This window comes from Tamandua tetradactyla, chromosome 2, assembly GCF_023851605.1.
Source record: "Tamandua tetradactyla isolate mTamTet1 chromosome 2, mTamTet1.pri, whole genome shotgun sequence".
Taxonomy (NCBI): Eukaryota; Metazoa; Chordata; class Mammalia; order Pilosa; family Myrmecophagidae; genus Tamandua; species Tamandua tetradactyla.
The window spans coordinates 87,868,879-87,886,121 of record NC_135328.1 but is presented as its reverse complement, the minus strand read 5'-3'; the positions used below and the strand labels follow the sequence as shown (position 1 = coordinate 87,886,121).

General features: G+C 35.1%; 1 long non-coding RNA gene across 1 annotated transcript in view; it reads right to left on the bottom strand.

The window, feature by feature from the left end:
* Positions 1-17,243, bottom strand: part of LOC143673548 (uncharacterized) — an 838,506-nt gene that overhangs the window by 205,394 nt on the left and 615,869 nt on the right. Inside the window, exon 5 of the long non-coding RNA XR_013170437.1 lies at positions 6,699-6,740. This is a non-coding gene — a long non-coding RNA (uncharacterized LOC143673548). The remainder of the gene's footprint in view (positions 1-6,698; positions 6,741-17,243) is intronic.

Here is a 17,243-nt window from a genome sequence, read left to right as displayed (position 1 = left end):
TGTCCTCATATAAATTGTGGTGGTAGATGCATAACTATGTGAATACAAGAATACAATAGGAACCACTGATTGTTTACTTAGGATGGATTGTATGGTGTGTGAGTAAAACTATCCTTCATTAACAGAAAGATACAAGTTCTGGAGATAATACGTAGATATAGATGTACATAGGGAAGCAGAAGGTACAGCCCCTCTGGAGGGCAGTGTGGTGGGTCCACAAGAGGCTAAGTATAGGGTGGGCATACGACCTGCAACCCCATTATTAGGTATATACTTGGAAGAACTGAAAGCAGGAACAGGAATGGACATTTGCACACTGGTGTTTGTGGCAGCAATATTCACAAGTTCCAGTGGATGGAGGTGGCCTAAGGTGTATAAACTGATGAATGGAAGGGCAAACTGTGGTGTATACCTACAATGGAATATTGAGTGGCTACAAGAAGGAATGAAGTTGTGAGGCATGCAACTAGGTGAATGAAACTTGAAGACTTGAGTGAAATAAGCCAGAAATGAAAAGACAAATGTTATAATGTCTCGCTCATATGGATTAACTATAATGTGCAAACTCTGAAAATTGAATTCAAAAGCATAGGCCGTCAGGGGAAGGTTTATTGTAAATGTTCATAGATTGTAAGGTATTACAACAATTACACATTACAGTAACTGTTATAAATCTATTCCTGATTTGTTACAGTTATTTGTAAATTCTGAGATGTTGCGCTGTTTGTGCATAACCTGGACATCCCTTGGGACTTCTGGCATCTGTTTGATACCCGAGATGCACAACTAGAGTTCTGTAGCTTGGAAAGTCAGCATTACTCCATAACGCAACTGTTTAAAATTGCTGCAAAAGAGATCAGACTTCATGAATCCAGACCTGGAACCATGGGATCAACAACTACATCATGACCAAAAGGGGGGAAAGAAATATAATTAATAAAGCATCAGAGGCAGAGAGAGTTAAAATAGGGTCGAACTCTGGAGGCTGCTCTTATGCAAGCTTCAGGTAGACCTTGCTACCCATCATAACCTGCCAACCCCCAACCAGGCCCATTTCAGCCAATCCCAAAGATCACCTAGGGCAATATATACGATTTCACAGGGGTTCCATATGCTAGAGTAACTTTCCAGAAACCTATAATCTCCAGATAGGTCCCTGGTCCAGATAAGTCCTGTAACCTACCCAGCCTCTCCAAAACATCAGTGAATTCCAATTGCCTACCCCATATTAGTGACAGACACTTTCAATATCAAAAATTTATATTTGCTATAGGTCAAACAACCCCAAAGAGAGGTACAGAAAGATCAAAGGTGTTGATAGAATTATACATAGAAGATAGGACTCAACAAATGAATATGAATGGTGAATCATTAAATTGATATCTCTTTCAGTCCTCAGTATTTTAGAGCAGCTGGAAGTAAAAATCTAAAATTGTGAAATTATAACCCATGTCAAAGTCTGAAATACCGTCTACAAATAAGTGTGGAGCTGTGCTTGGAAATGTACAGCTTTTTTGGTATATATGTTATTGCTCACAAAAAGAGAAGGAAAAAAAGTTGATTGTAATGATTTAAAAAAAAAAGTATTTAGGCCCTCTAGTCTCTTATATTCTGGAGCAGCTAGAAGGAAAAATACGAGAGGATCGTATGGTAGCCCATGACAAACTCTGGGATCCGTCCTGTAATCATTTGTTCAAGAGTGCTTTGAAAACTATTGCTGTTTTATTTCTTTGCTTTGTATATACATTAAACTATACAATAAAAAAAGTTAAAAAAAAAAAAAAGAGAGAGAGAGAGAGAGATCAGACTTCAGTTACAAATATGAATGAATCTGATCTAGTTAGGACTAAGGTAAAACAGACTAAATGGTAAAGGATTGATTTGGTTTGCTAAAGCTACCAGAATGCAATACACCAAAAATGGAACAGCATTTAAAAAGGGAATTTATTGCATTACAAGTTTACAGTTCTAAGGCCATGAAAATGGCCCAATTAAGGTACCAACAAAAGTTTACCTTCACTCAAAAAAGGGCAATGCTGTCCAGAACACCTCTGTCTACTGGGAAGGCATGTCGGTGGTGTTTACTGTTTTTATTTTTTTGCTTCTGGACACATCTCTCAGTTAGGAAGGCACATGGTGATGTCTGCTAGCTTTCTCTCCTGGTTTCTTTGTTCATAAGGTTTCCCCAGGGGTGTTTTCCTTCTGCATCTCTAAAGGTCTCTGCCTGTGTGGGCTCTGAACCTTTGACCAAAATGACTCCCTCTTAAAGGTCTTCAGTAAGCAAACCTGCCTTGAATGGGTAGAAACACATCTTCATGGAAACCACCTAATCAAAAGGTCCTACCCACAATTGGGTGGGTCACATCTCCATGGAAACAACTTGTCAAAAAAACTGCACCTAGCAATACTGAATCAGGGTTAAAGAACAAGGTTTTGGTGGGGGGGCATACAACAGTTTCAAACCAGCATAAGGTTGACATTGGCTGTGTTGTAAAACTTCAACTTCTGTATGAGACCAAGAAAGAGATGTTTATTTGGTACAAAATTTATATATTTTTGTAGCATACTATCTAATTTACTTGTATGGTCAGTATTTTTGAACATGGAACCTTGAATAGGTAGTGAAATTTTTGGTTTAAACAAATTAGTGTGATGCCCCAGTACATCCCAGAGTAATCTGGGCAGAAAACAAAAAAGTATTTTCAAAGTCCCCTTGAGGGACTGGGAAAAAAATTGAAACATTAAACTTTCCCACCAGGGAAATTCCTGATATCTCACAAGCATTGTGGACTACAAACTTAATAGGCCAAGTCCTTGACCTTGGAGCTTGCTCTTACGAAACTTACTCCTGCACAGGAGAAGCTAAGCCTACTTATAATGACACCTTAGAGTCACCCCCAGAGAACCTCTTTTGTTGCTCAGATGTGGCCTCTCTCTCTAAGCTAATTCTGTAGGTAAATTCTACTCCCTAAATGGGATATGACTGCCAAGGATGAACCTATCCCTGGCATCTTGGGATTGAAGAAGGCTTCTTGGCCAAAAGGGGGAAGAAAAATGAACCAAAATAAAGTTTCAGTGGCTGAGAGATACCAAACAGAGTTGAGAGGTCATTGTGGAGGTTATTTTACTGTATTATACAGATATCATTCTTTAGTTTTTAGTGTATTAGAATAGCTAGAAGGAAATACCTGAAACTGTTGAACTGTAATCCAATAGCCTTGATTCTTGAAGATGATTATATAATTATATAGTTCTTAGAGTGTGACCATGTGATCATGAAAACCTTGTGACTGACACTCCCTTTATGCACTGTTTGGACAGATGAATAAGAAAATAAAAACAAATAAATAAATAATAGGAGTGATGAGGGTCATGGAATGTTTTATGTGTTATTTTTTATTTTTTATTCTTATTTTAATTTGGGGGGAGTAGTGAACATTTTCAAAAATTGTGGTAATGAATGCACGACTGTATGATGATATGCTTGACCACTGATTGTACCCTTTGGATGATTATCTGGGATGTCAATGCATCTCAATAAAATGGCATGAAAAAGAAGCCCGCCATTGAGAGAATGTATAAAAGACATGAACAGAAGTCTCACTGAAGAGGCTGTACAGATGGCTAATAAGCATACATTCAGGTGATATATACGAGTTCAACATTATTAGCTACAAGGTAAATGCAAATTAAAAACACCATGAGACATCACTGCACATCTATCTTAATGGCTAAAATTAAAATTAGTGACACCAAATGCTGGCTAGGATGTAGGGAAATAGGATCATTCAAACTTCGCTGGTAGGAATCTATAAAGATACACCCATGCTGGAAAACAGTTTGATTGTCTCTTACAAGAGGAAAAGTATTATTATCAGAGCAATACACTCCTGGGCATTTAATCCAGAGAAGTGAAAATATCTTCACACAAAAATATGTACGTGGATATTCATAGCAGCTTTATTCGTAATACCTAAAAATGGGAATAAGTCCAAATGCCCATCAACAGATAAAAAGTTAAACTGTAGCACATACATACAATGGAAAACTGCTCAGCAATGAAACAGTGATGAGAGGGAAGTTGGTGTGGGCAATACTAGATTTCAATGTTCTATTTGACTGATATCATCTTTTAAGACGCATAAAGTGTTAACCATTTCAGGAAGCCAGTTTGGTTAAAGTGAGTTTCCTATATGCCTCCCTCTCATTGACACCTCTCCATTTCCACTCCAGCATGTTACCACCTTGTCTTAAAATTACAGGTTCCCATGTTGGCTCCCCATCTAAAATCACAAGTCCCTTGAAGGAAAAGAACTGATCTCATTCTATCTACACTTAGCACTTAACACACTAAATGGTATGTAGTAGTTCTCAATAAAGGAGTTGAATCAAACTGTTGAACTAAATTTAAAATATTATAGGCAACGCTACGAAAGCATAATAATTCTAAGTAATTTACATTTTACAGTGTGGTATTCCAATTTTATCATCCTAATACAACTTAAAACCAAATCAAAGACATTAAACAACACTTGCGCACACAAAAATCCTTTACATTGCGTGCAACATTCTAATCTGTTAAAATAAAAAATAATCCAGAAGTTTGCAGCAAGTTTTCAAAATAAAAGAGAATTCCCACCTGGTAACAGACAGATATTACCGTATATGCTTACTTGGCTTAAAATTAATGTTCTAGTCCTAATATGACAAAGAAATTATGTAGAAGTGTTATGTAGTACCTAGATCATTACAGAATGGGGAAAGGAATAAAAAACATTTCTTAAATGTTAATGTTAATTTCTCAATTATGCAACAGACCGAAGAGGTGCTATAGGACAATTATGCCATTTTACTACCCAAACAATACCTTCAATAACTATTAGTAAATTTATTTTATATTTGAAGACACTCAGATAATTTAACTGCCCAGGATTCCACAGGTAGTAAGCGACAGGATTGCACTTCAAGTCCAGAAACGTCCAATTTCAAAGCCATAACCCACCCCTTCTTCACACCACTTTCTTAATACCATGCAAACACATAGGAAATGCCCTGATTTTCTGTTGATTATCAGGAATGTTCCCTGGAAGATCAGAAGGAAAGAGTAGCAATGACCAACAGCAGGCTCCAAGTTGAAGCTGCACCTCTATGGGGAAACCAAGATTATTTGCATTGTGTTATGTTTGATTTAATTCCCTGCCAAATGTCATAGCAAAGCCTTGACACAACAGAGATTTGTGCCTGGGGCCACTCATTCCCTGTATGGCAGCTCACAGCGTCTGGCATATTTTCCTTGGATAGTCTAAAGTCACATAAGTCTCTGAACAGGGACTGAAAATGGCTAAGAAAAAAACTTTGAAAAATAGGGTCAAAAATTCTGGGAGATTGTTTCAATTTTAAAATCTCAGGAAATAATCCATATAGGTATTTAGTAGAATGCTTTATTTTTTCATATATAAGTAGCAAAGCAGAATGCATACAGTATATTTTGAGCCAAATTAAAAATATGAAGATGTATATATAAGCTACATTTCTCTTAATAGCATTTTTGTATAAAATAGAATAGGCATTAATTATTACTAATGATCACATATATGCCTGCATTTTCTCATAACCATAAACCAACTCTCACCTTTTCTTTCAATATAAAATTACTTGAGCAAGCAGGAAAATAAAGAGCACTGACTCTCGAAATCAAGCATGAGTTTAGACCCAGTAAAGCTTCAGAGAAATTAGAATTAGATATTTGTAAATCTAATCTTTATTTAAATACCTCCCTGAGAAATGGCATCAGAACTTCTCTCAATAGCTTATCCTAGAGCTAATTTAAATCCCTAATGTGCTAGTTAAGCCATTTTTCTCTTGCCACTTCCTCCATAAGGAAGGAATAGTATTTAATAGTCTTCCTACATGTCAGATTCATTTCATCAGTCTTCATCTTTTTTCCCCACTATCAATAAGAATTTTAGTTTTTGTTCTTTAATCATAAGTTTTGCTTCTGAAACTTTTATTCATCTTTTATATATTTTTTCAACACTCTCTCGGGAGTCAAGTTGTTACAATCCACATCATTTTAATGATCTTTGACCACACTCTTAGAATACTAGATATTCTCCATTTTGAAATAACAGTTTGGCTCTTCTTTTAGCTCTTGTGCTATGCACCTTATCTTTCATTTAGCACATTCATATATTTTTTTACCGAACTCTGTATTTACTATCCTTAATGCTTTTATTTCTAAATTAATTTTTTAATTTTAAACTAATTTCAATATTGTCTCTGCCACACCTAGACACTTTTTGGTTGTTCTAGCCTGATAATTTAATGCACACCTATCCTTCCATTAATTTCATAATCAGGGTCATTAAAGACTGTGTTATACACCATTCATCAACCTTTGAAAATAGTTCCTGCTTTATTTGCAAGGGCATCAGTGAAAACTCCTTTGAACATAAGCTGTATCGATTAACCCTTGCTATACCCAAGCAATGAATGCATTTGATAATGACATTTCTGATTTTGATGTTTTCTCACTAGTATCTCATATTTTACCAGATGTAAGAATATGTGTCATATATATGAACATGTAACATAAAACATATATAAATGCAAGCAGGTGGCAGTTAGACAATTATTATCATGACATTTTTGTAGTCTATTCATGGAGAAATTTTGAAACATAGACTAAAGTAGCATACCTTTGTCCAAGGCACATCCTGCTGTGGTCTCAGGACAGGAACCTAATGAAAAAAAAAATCATATTACTACACCCTTATTATAATAAACAGATTGAGAAACACCATTACATATAAGAAGAGCATGGTTAAAATGTCAACCATTGTGAATAATGTGTATCAGACCATTAATACAAAAATATGTCCTATCTTTTATGTTTTTGCCTATGTTCATTAAGAGAAAAAGGACAGGGTATGAATGCCTGAATCACTTATTAACTTGTGCACTCAAAGAGCTCTATTTCTTTATGTTTTAAAGTAAACATTTTGCCCCAGAAATATAGAATATTCAGTTCTTGATGTTCAAACATCAATTTTAAGCAAAAACTAAGACTCATCAATTTTCAAAAATGCTACATGAATTATTAGGCTCAAAACAGGAAGATGAAACAGGTTAAATAGATTTTTATGATAATGAAAGCCTTCGACTATTTGTTCATCCAAAAGTGGCAGTGGAGCACCAATTACAATTAATGGTGAATCATTTCCACAGTAATGATATTTGAAACTTTCAGGCAGTGAATCTCGACTGCATTTGCAAATAATAGATTTAAATATGTTCAAATGAAAGTGAGTATTTGAAAAACCAAAAGAGGAAACAGAAGCACATATTGCTGAACTGAAGTCCAATATTTCTATTTCTATTTTATTACTTCTATTAGATGCAATGGCACATTTCCAAATATGTTCAGAAACCCACCTACGTAAAAGCACAGATCTAAATCTGAAATCTCACATCGTAAATGTGATAATGCTAAGTACAAGAACTTTGATTGAACGTTGAATGAAAGAACTGCTCACTTTGTTAACATTTGTTGGCATCCTATCTGCCTGAAATTTCCAGCTATGGATGCAATTAAGAAGAAATCAACTTTTCTTGTGTTTTGTACCCACATTTTGAATAAAACTTTTACAAAGAATGAAAAATAACATCCATAAAGTGGAAATAAAAACAAATGCTGTCTTTTATATTTAATGTTCACAAACTCAATAAATTTTATCTCTAGAAGGTACTTTATTGGATAATCAAGTAATTGGATACAAACTCTGCTTTAAAGAGTTTTCATTGTGGTGTGGAAATGCCTCAGGAGTTCCAAGGCAATGGGAGGAAATCAAGCTGCTGAATAGTTGAGAGTCTCTCTCAGTCATTATTCAAAGACAGCACAGGTGTATGCAGAGTTGCACGCATGTTTGAGCACATGCACACACACACATACCCTCAGGGGTTCCATATAAGATAATGTTTAGCTACAAGATTTCATTGCTATACACAAACATACCCCACATTCACACACACAATGTAAATTTTCATTCTAGGTTAACCGTCTTTATTTTATGATCAAAACCAATGAGTTTCACATCCCCTAGCTTCCAATCTTTGCTCCTTGGATAACTCTCCAGCCCAGGCAATTTATATAACCTTCTCTGAGCCTGTTTGTCACCCACAATGTAGTTATTGTAAATATTAAATGAATGAATGCAAATACATTGTTTAGAACAGTTTCTGGGGCATAGTAAGTGGTCAATAAGTTTCAGCTATTAAAAACTATATACCATTAAAAAAGTAACAATAGTTCTTTAAATTATTGTTAGATATTTTAGAGATTTTTAGTATGCCTATCCTGAATGTAAATTTCTATCACAGTTGATCTGATTTTCCTATTAGAATCATACCTTCCTATGATGAGAAAATATAGAGGAGGAAGAGAAAGAGGAAGCATTTATTTTTGAGGATAGGTTTAATTGAACTGAATATCCCCTTCCATTTTGAGGAAAAAGATTTGATAGGATAACAAAGAAACAATAAACAAAATAATAATAGTAGTAACAATAATAATAATAGTAGTAGCAGCACTAAGGGAAAGAAGAAAATAAAAGAGCACAGTTCCTAAATGCTCAAAAATAAAGGTTCTAAATAAAAAATGTGTAAGATGGACATGTATTGTATAAACTATAGTGTTTTTTACCAGAACCTATTTTAAATAACTCAGTGGTCCAAACCAGAGATGATTTTTCACCCAGGGACATTTAGTAATATATGGAAACATTTTTGCTTGTCAAACCTGGGGGTGGGGTTATGGCGGCATGTACTCAATAGGAGTCAGGGATGCTGCTTAATATCTATTTTAGTTGGCTAAAGCTGCCAGAATGAAAAAAATACAAGAAATGGGTCTGCTTTTATAATGGGAATTTATTAAATTACAAGTTTACTGTTCAAGGCCTTAAAAATGCCAAACTAAGGCACCCAGAGAGAGAGAACTTGACTCCGAAGAAAGGCCAAACGTAATCCAGGGTTTGTCTTTCAGCTGGGAAGGCACGTGGCTGGCATCTGAGGTCCTTACTTAGCCTCTCTGGGGCAAAACTCTGGGTTCTGGCTTGCTTAGCATCTGGTGGGAAGGCACCTGGCAACTTCTGCTGGTCCTTTGCTTCCAGGTTTTGTTGCTTTCAGCTCCTGGTCCAATGGCCTCCTCTCCGAGCTTCTGTTTTCTCCAAGCATCCGGTTCTGAACTCTTTCCCTCTCTGTGAGCTCTCTTAAAGACTCCAGTAAGCTAATTAAGACTGTCCTTGCATCTACAGAGACACATCTCCATCTAATAAAAAAATCACACCCACAATTGGATGTATCAGATCTCCAAGGAAACAAACTAATCAAGTCGAATCAGGATTAGAAGAACAAGACTTTTCTGGGGTACACAACAGTGTACAAACCAGCACAATATCCTTTGATGAACAGGACAATCCAAATAACAATAGTATACAGAGGTTTGGGAACTTTGTCTGATTTAGTTAGGAGGTGGCTCTTCATGTAACATAATTTATGTAATGTGACTCTTGAAGGAAATAGAGGGCTACCCTTGGTCAGGGGTCCTGGATAGGACACATTTTAGCTTTTAGTAACATACCCAACATTGCTTATCTAGTACTTTATATATTCATATATGGAATCAGTCTGACACCAGTCACCAAGATTTTACTCCAACTTTTCTACACTACGCCAATCTGAGTCCAAAAAATAATTATATTCCAGCTTATTTTGTCAAATGTTTTACAATGTAAGGAAACATTTTGGTGTATTATCTAATTTTACTTCTCTTCCTTTAAAGAACACTAATTTCAAAGTCAAGTATTATTGTGAATGAAACAGTTTAGTTTGATTAGGTGACAGATTATTCCTGTGAAAATTGTTGGGTTTAATAATAAATGATAATTCAATAGATAAAAATCAAAACCATTTTTAAGGAAAATAAGGTGATTTATTATTTTTTATTTTACAGCAAATTAACAAGTGAACTACTTTAAACAAAATTAAGATTCATTTCTATTTAGAATTTACATAAAGACATAATATGCAAAGTGGCTTGAGCTAAAATTAAACTTTGAGAAAGTACAATTGTTACTACTTAATGTAAAATAAAGTGTAATTTTGCACTACTTTCATTTTGTTCTTTTGAAAATGTCTCATTTACTATCTTAATCCTCAGATCATTTAACCTTTAACGTGAATGTTTTCTTGATATTGATTTAGTGTGATGTACAGCCTTAAAAGCATGCCATGTTTCAGTTTGTTGACTACCTTAAGGGTTCTCTGCAAAGAATAAAAATTTGGAGGAAAAAATAATTCCTTAAAATGGTTCATTAATTACAGATGGATGTCAACTGCTAAATCAAGTGTAATGGGGAAAAGAGGAAGAAAAGGACAGGGGACCCTTATTATTTTTGTGATTCAATAAAAAGACTCCATGATTAGAGCAAACTTGGAAATGGTAAAAAAAAAAAAATACATAGCAATGCAATGCCACAGAAACTAATTTTTTCTCTGTTTTAACTGCACAGAAGAATTAAGGCAAAAATAATTTCACCACAGTAGAATCACTACTTTACTCCAAAATAACTTAAATGACCATCACAATGATGTGTGCCACTTATGCCTGGCATGAATGCTTTAAAATTGGTCAAAGCTTTGTGATATTCTCCCACTTTTCTTTACTGTTAGTAGACAGTCAAATTTGTCTATACAATATATTTATATGTTTTCTAGATATGCATATCAAAGTCAGTATTTTAAACTGGTTCTTTATCACTATTTCCTTAAAGTTACCCAATAAATGGTTGTGAATGCATACATGAGTTTGTGAATTTACTTAAAAGCTTCATTTAAAAAATGTTATTTTCCAAAACTTTTTTCACTATGAAGTATAGAAGAATAGTAGGCCATTTATTGTCAAAATTAGACATATCCTATTCCACTTAATTCTAATGGAACTATACCATATCCCACACATCAAATTTGTACATATACATCATAGAGCTTATCATAGAAGCCTTTCCTCAGTCTGCATAATACATCCTTGGCAAAGCCAAAAGATCATAAGAAAAGGAGCAGAGTTACTCCCCATAATCTAATTTAAATGTTGACTTACTTTTTCAACCTGCCTTGGAGGAAATTTTCACCTCATGTCCATTTTCCTACTTATTTATGACCCATCTCAAGAGCATATTCAGAAAATATACTGTATTCCAATAAAGAACGCTATATAGAGAGTGTAAACTGAATTTAAGAGATAAAATAAAGTTGTTACTACATCTCATTTCTTTGTATCAGGTTGTTGTAAAACCAGATATGCTTGTGAACATAGAGATTTCAAAGCAAATTCAGAGTGACCACGGTGTGCAACATATTTTTTCTCTCTTAAAATATGGTAACAATACCATAATAATAAGCAACTAAATAGGTTAGCGCTAAAAGTAACTACTTTACCTTCTATTTTAAGGATAACCTAGACATCTTGTTTATTGCTAATGCCCAGAGTTAGAGGGCAGCCTTACATAAACAGTGATGGAGATAAATTTTATAGACAATGTTCCCTTATTTACTATTTATTTCTCTCTTTCACTGCCATCTTACATTACTAATGCTTACTTAATGTTTGTAGGTTCCAAGGGCTTCCCCACCAGTAAACACTAACTCCCCTCTCCTGCCTCTCCAAAATAACTCTCAAGGCCCTCTTTTCTTATCCTGGAGAAAGAGTCTATGACAAAATTTTAATCACTGAGAATAGCTTGGTTTATAACTTCTTCAAGAGTATTTACCTACTAAAAATAAATAGTACTTTTTTCACAAAACAAGGCATTTGTATTGTTTTGTTCTGTTTGAATAGTAATGATCAGGAATGATGAAATTGTCATCTTCATCCATTTTTGGTTGAAGTATGAATTTGACAGCATGTGTCAAAGTCGTAAAAATATTTGTTTCCTTTCACTCAGTTATATCACTCCTGGGAATCACTCAAAGGACACATTTAGAGATGCTGCCAAACAATTTATGTACTCTGATCTCCATCTCAATACAATTTATACGACCACGGAAAGAAAAAAAAAATTTAGAAACACTTTTTATTACTGTCTTGTAATAGATTAGAAAAATTGTGGTGTGTTCATAGGTAAGGAGCTATTGTGCTTTTATTTCTAAACTATGTTTCCAAAAATGATTTAAGGGGGACATTTGGTGAATTTTATAATTTTAAGTTAACAGATCAGGATATAATAGGATTCCATTGCGTCAAACTAAACTAACCCCCAAAATCAAGGATTACCTTTATCCTGCCAACTTCTTTCCTCTTTTCTCCCCACATAAAAAATTTCTTTTTAATGCCAGAGAGCAAACCTCTCAGAATTCTAAAAGGAAGACATGATTCACAAGAGTTTTTCAGCAGAGGCCTCCATCATTTTAGGAGCATGGAGATTTTTCTGAAGTTAAAATCTGCAAATACAACAAGGTAACTTGGGCTTTTGAAGTGGCCTGACTTTCTTTGTATCCCAAATGACTGACAGTGACGACATCCTATTACAACTTTTCCTTTCTCATTTTGAAGATCAAGAGGTAGTCTTCCTTTATTCTACAATGTAGACATTACAAAGTATTTCATGACATAAAATGTTAAGACTGTAAAGAATATCCCATATTCACCTCTAATCTCTTGTAATAAGGACTAGACCTTAGTTTAAGGGAATGGAACAGTCTAAGCCTTGTTGTATCATGATCTCCAAATGACAGTTTAAAAAAAATTCTTATTTTTAATAATGAAGAAATTACTATGAATGGCAAAAGGACTTAAATACCAACTCATTCTGCTGAGGCGTGACTGCCACAGGGGGCCCAGCACATTCCACCACCCAATTCCTTCTATAAACTGAGCAGATGATTGGTACTCTTCTGGTATAGCACGGACAGAGAAAATACTGGAAAATGCTCCTGGTGGTTATTGTTGAGTGGTGATTTTTCTTCCATATTTTTTCTGTATTTTCTAATTTCTCTACCATGAGCTTTAATTTATTTTACAGGCACAATCAATGTTTTAATACAGAAGAACACGGTGCTAATATCCTATTCGACAAATTTGGGAAATGGCATGGACCCTTTCAGGTAAGCAGGCAACTTCTATCTATGCATTAAGGCTGCTTTGCCCAGGCCACAGTGCTCTGAATGACTTGTGGTCACAAAGTTGTGGAGACCAGAATCAGAAGAACCAGGAACAGGAGCAGCCCATGGATGGCATTCTTGAATCACCTTGTGCTATCCGACTATCTCTTATCACTGAAACACATGAAAATTGACTTTTATTATACCTCCCTAAAGGATGCTTTATATAAAATTCAATTTTCCTAAATGTAGAACTCCCGAGGCTGGGAGAATATTGATACACATATTCATTTCAGGAAATCGATCCATTTTTTAAGAACTTTTCACTACTTAAATAGTTGTGCACTGTTGAAAACCCAAATTTCTTTTGGCACAGTGGATATGATGATGACTCAGGGTCAGGATTAGGGCACCAGTTCTCCCACATATCAATCTGTGTTCTTGGGCAGAGGTGTTCTCACTGGAGGTGAGAATTGTCTGAATAGTTCATAATGCATATTATGAAGTTCAACATCCAAATACCATCATCCATCCAATTAAATGCATGTACCTGTAAAGTGTTCTTTTCATACACAAGCTATTAGTTGTATTTATCAGGCACTGAAATCTTTAGTTTGAAAAAGTCATTTGTAACCTGGGTGCCAGGTTACACTTTTGAATATGACTTAGGCACGAAGGTGCCCTAAGAGGATTATTAAAAATATGTATTTGTATTATAAAAAAATGCAAACACTGTCGTGTACCATACCCTTAATATATATCTCTTTCTTTTTCAAGGTTTATGGATATATTTGTGAATCTGGCAGTCTTCAAGAAGAGTTAATTGTGCTGTTCTTTCCCTGTTCTATTTATGATAGCACTTCATAAGTTCCCAACTTCATTAAACCAGAATCTGTGGCAACAGGAAGCAAAATAATATTGGAATTAACATGAAACAGCTGATGCTATTCTGGGTCTCCACACTATTATTCAGAATGTTGCATTAGTGCCTCACAAGGAGGCGGGATAGAGAAAACAGATTCCTCATTATTTCTGAGAACAGCAGTTGAGTATTAGTTTGAGGGTTGCATGGTCCACTATCATCGATCAATAACTGGCCTTTATATATCTGTCACCCCACTGGATCATCAACTAATTACATTAATAATCAGATCCCATTTTCCTTTGTCTTTTTAATTTTAACCACAGAGAGTTTTGTCCATGAAGGTCACTTGTTTTATGGTGTTATTAACACAGACACATCAGCATTAATGCTTTAGTTAAAATACTGCTCTGAAACTGAAGGGAGGTTTCCTTGTGAATTTTAATCCACATATTCTAAGAGTAAGGAGGCCAAGGTCCTAAATTCTAGTTTGTTGAAACTTTTTGGCTTTGGGCAAGTCATTTAACCTGTTTGACCTTATTTCCTTCATCATAGAATGAAATAATTACAATTGTAATCTAATGATTCACTCATCTCTGATTTTTTATGATTCAATAATTAAACTTTCTTTTGGGGAGAAGATTGGGAGAGGGAGGCTCATCTAGCACCCGGAGGCTATAATTTCTAATTGATGCCCCTGCCTTCAATTTTATGCTCATCCAATTCATTCTCCATTCTAACATAGGGAGATTATCCATAAAAGAAAACCCCATTCATGTCATTCTCCCACTAAAGTCTTAAAAGAGTTTCCCATCACCTACAGGTCAATATATAAACTTCTTAGTGTAAGCATTTCATTAATTCACCTTGCCTTGCTCACAGTCCCATTTCCTACCATTTACCCACATCACCCTTCTATTCCAGAAAAAAACAACCACTTGAATATGCTATCTGTGTTTTTCACATTCTGTTTCTTGTTCCTGAAATAGTATTTTTCCTTGTTTTTCCACCTGCCTATCGCCTACCCAAGCTCAGTCCTTCAAAGCAGCATAATCACATGCTGCTTACCTGTTTATCTGTAGTATGTCTAGAATTCCAGTATCATAACCCTGTACTGCAATTACTGGCCTATTGGTCTACTTCTTCCAGCAAAGCTGCAAATTCTTAAACAGAAGGAACTTTGTCATTGATTTCTCTTTCATAGCACCTAGCATAATGCCTGACATATAATAGGCATTACAAAAAATATTTATTGATGAATAAACTATGTATTTCCAAGTATGACCTATTACTAGTTGCTCTTTTTACATATGCAGAATCCAAAAGCTTTTCTACTCCCTTCTACCTCACAACAGCAAACTGAACATGCTAGTTTAAAAACCTAATCAACCATAATGTGTTAGGATAGAAATAGTGACTTTCACTAGAATTTTCTTTTCTTTAAAATTACTTTCTTCATTGAAAACAAAAAAAAAAGATCAATATAGACTTGTAAAGCACCACTTATATCCTCTTTCCAACAACCACTCACTTCCACTTCATAGCACAACAGACAGCAGAGCTCATTTGTTAGCTAGATAATAGCCAGCTAATTTTATGCACACAATTTCCAAATAGTCAGAACAAACTTTCTCCTATTCTATGGTTTGAAAGGCACAAATTCAGGGAATCAATTTTCCAGTCCTCCTCTAAAAATACTTCTAAATTTGAGCCATACACATATGGCTAGCCAGGGTGTCACAGAAGAGTAGTTATACAAATACATCTCTTGTCAGATACAAGTTTCATGTTTGAAACACATATGCCATCATGGCTACAGTAATGATTACATTCTGGTGTCAACCTGGCCAGGTGGTGGTGCCCAGTTGTCTGGTCAAGCAAGCACTGACCTGTTACTTCAAGGATATTTCGTGACTGGTTGATAAACCAGAAGGCTGGTGTATTAAATCATCAGTCAGTTGAGTGCAGCTGTGTTTGCATCTATGCTCATCTAAGGGTACAACTCCCGCAGATGAGATAATCCAATAAGTTGGGTTTGGGCCCATCAGTTCAAGACTCTCAAGAGGGAAAAGAGAATTTCCACTGCTTCTTCAGTCAGCGAGCCTCTCCTGTGCAGTTTATCAAGAACCTTCATCAGAGTTGCCGGTCTCACGGCCTACCTAATGGATTGGGACTCTTGCATTCCCACGGTTGCATGAGATACTTTCATAAATTTTATATTTACAAATAGCTCCTGTTAATTTTGTTTCTCTAGAGAACAGTAATACAGATACTCTGTATTATGGTAAGAGCACTGGAATTGAAATTGGAAAATTAGATACACTCTAATCTCTGAGCTTCAGTTCTCCTTCTATAAAACGAGATGATCAAAATAGTTGATTTTTCAATATTTTAAATTTAGTATACTTATTTCAGAGGAGAAAAAAAAACTACCCAAAACATCCAGTACCACTTCCCTCCAAGATATACCTGACACACACATACACAGATACATATATGCACACATCCAAACAAACACACAGCTAAAGTTCTAGTGGTTAAAGAACAATTCTACTTCTCAAGAAAACCATACACTCTAGAAACACATGCATATAGTATACTAATATTAATGAAAGCTTTAAATGTTTTTTGTAAAATACATTGTAATAAGTGAAATGCATAATTGTAAATTTCTATAAAGAATATTAGAAGTGGGTTGTGGGGGGAATACTACCTGATGAAATTAGCCCAAAGGGGCATAAGACACTGTCTAAAATGCCATCTAAATAATAGAAGGGAGATGCTAAAACAACTAGGACTAAGAGAACATGTCAAGGGCAGGATGAAGGGCTAGTTTTGATTCATTAATCAAAAGCAATGGTGTGATTGGATGAAGAAGTTTTTTTTCTAATATATCAAATCAACCAATATTAAAAGTTTGTCTAATGGAAGCATTATGGAGAAAGTGACTATGTGTAAACTCATAAAAGCATGTAACACAGCGAGTTTAAGGCACCAAATACTCCACCTGAAATACATTATATGCTCAAGAATGTTAGTTTCCTTTCTCTGAACTAGGTTAGAGCTTTTGAAGTTGAGGTTCAACATTAGTCAACTTCCAACATTTCCCAAAATGGCTATTTTTGCCACAATTTCTTTGCACTCCTCCTCTGCATTAGCCTCAGCTAAAACTTCTGTTCTTTGTTAGATCACAATTTAGATATCACTTTCTCTTGACATATTCCTT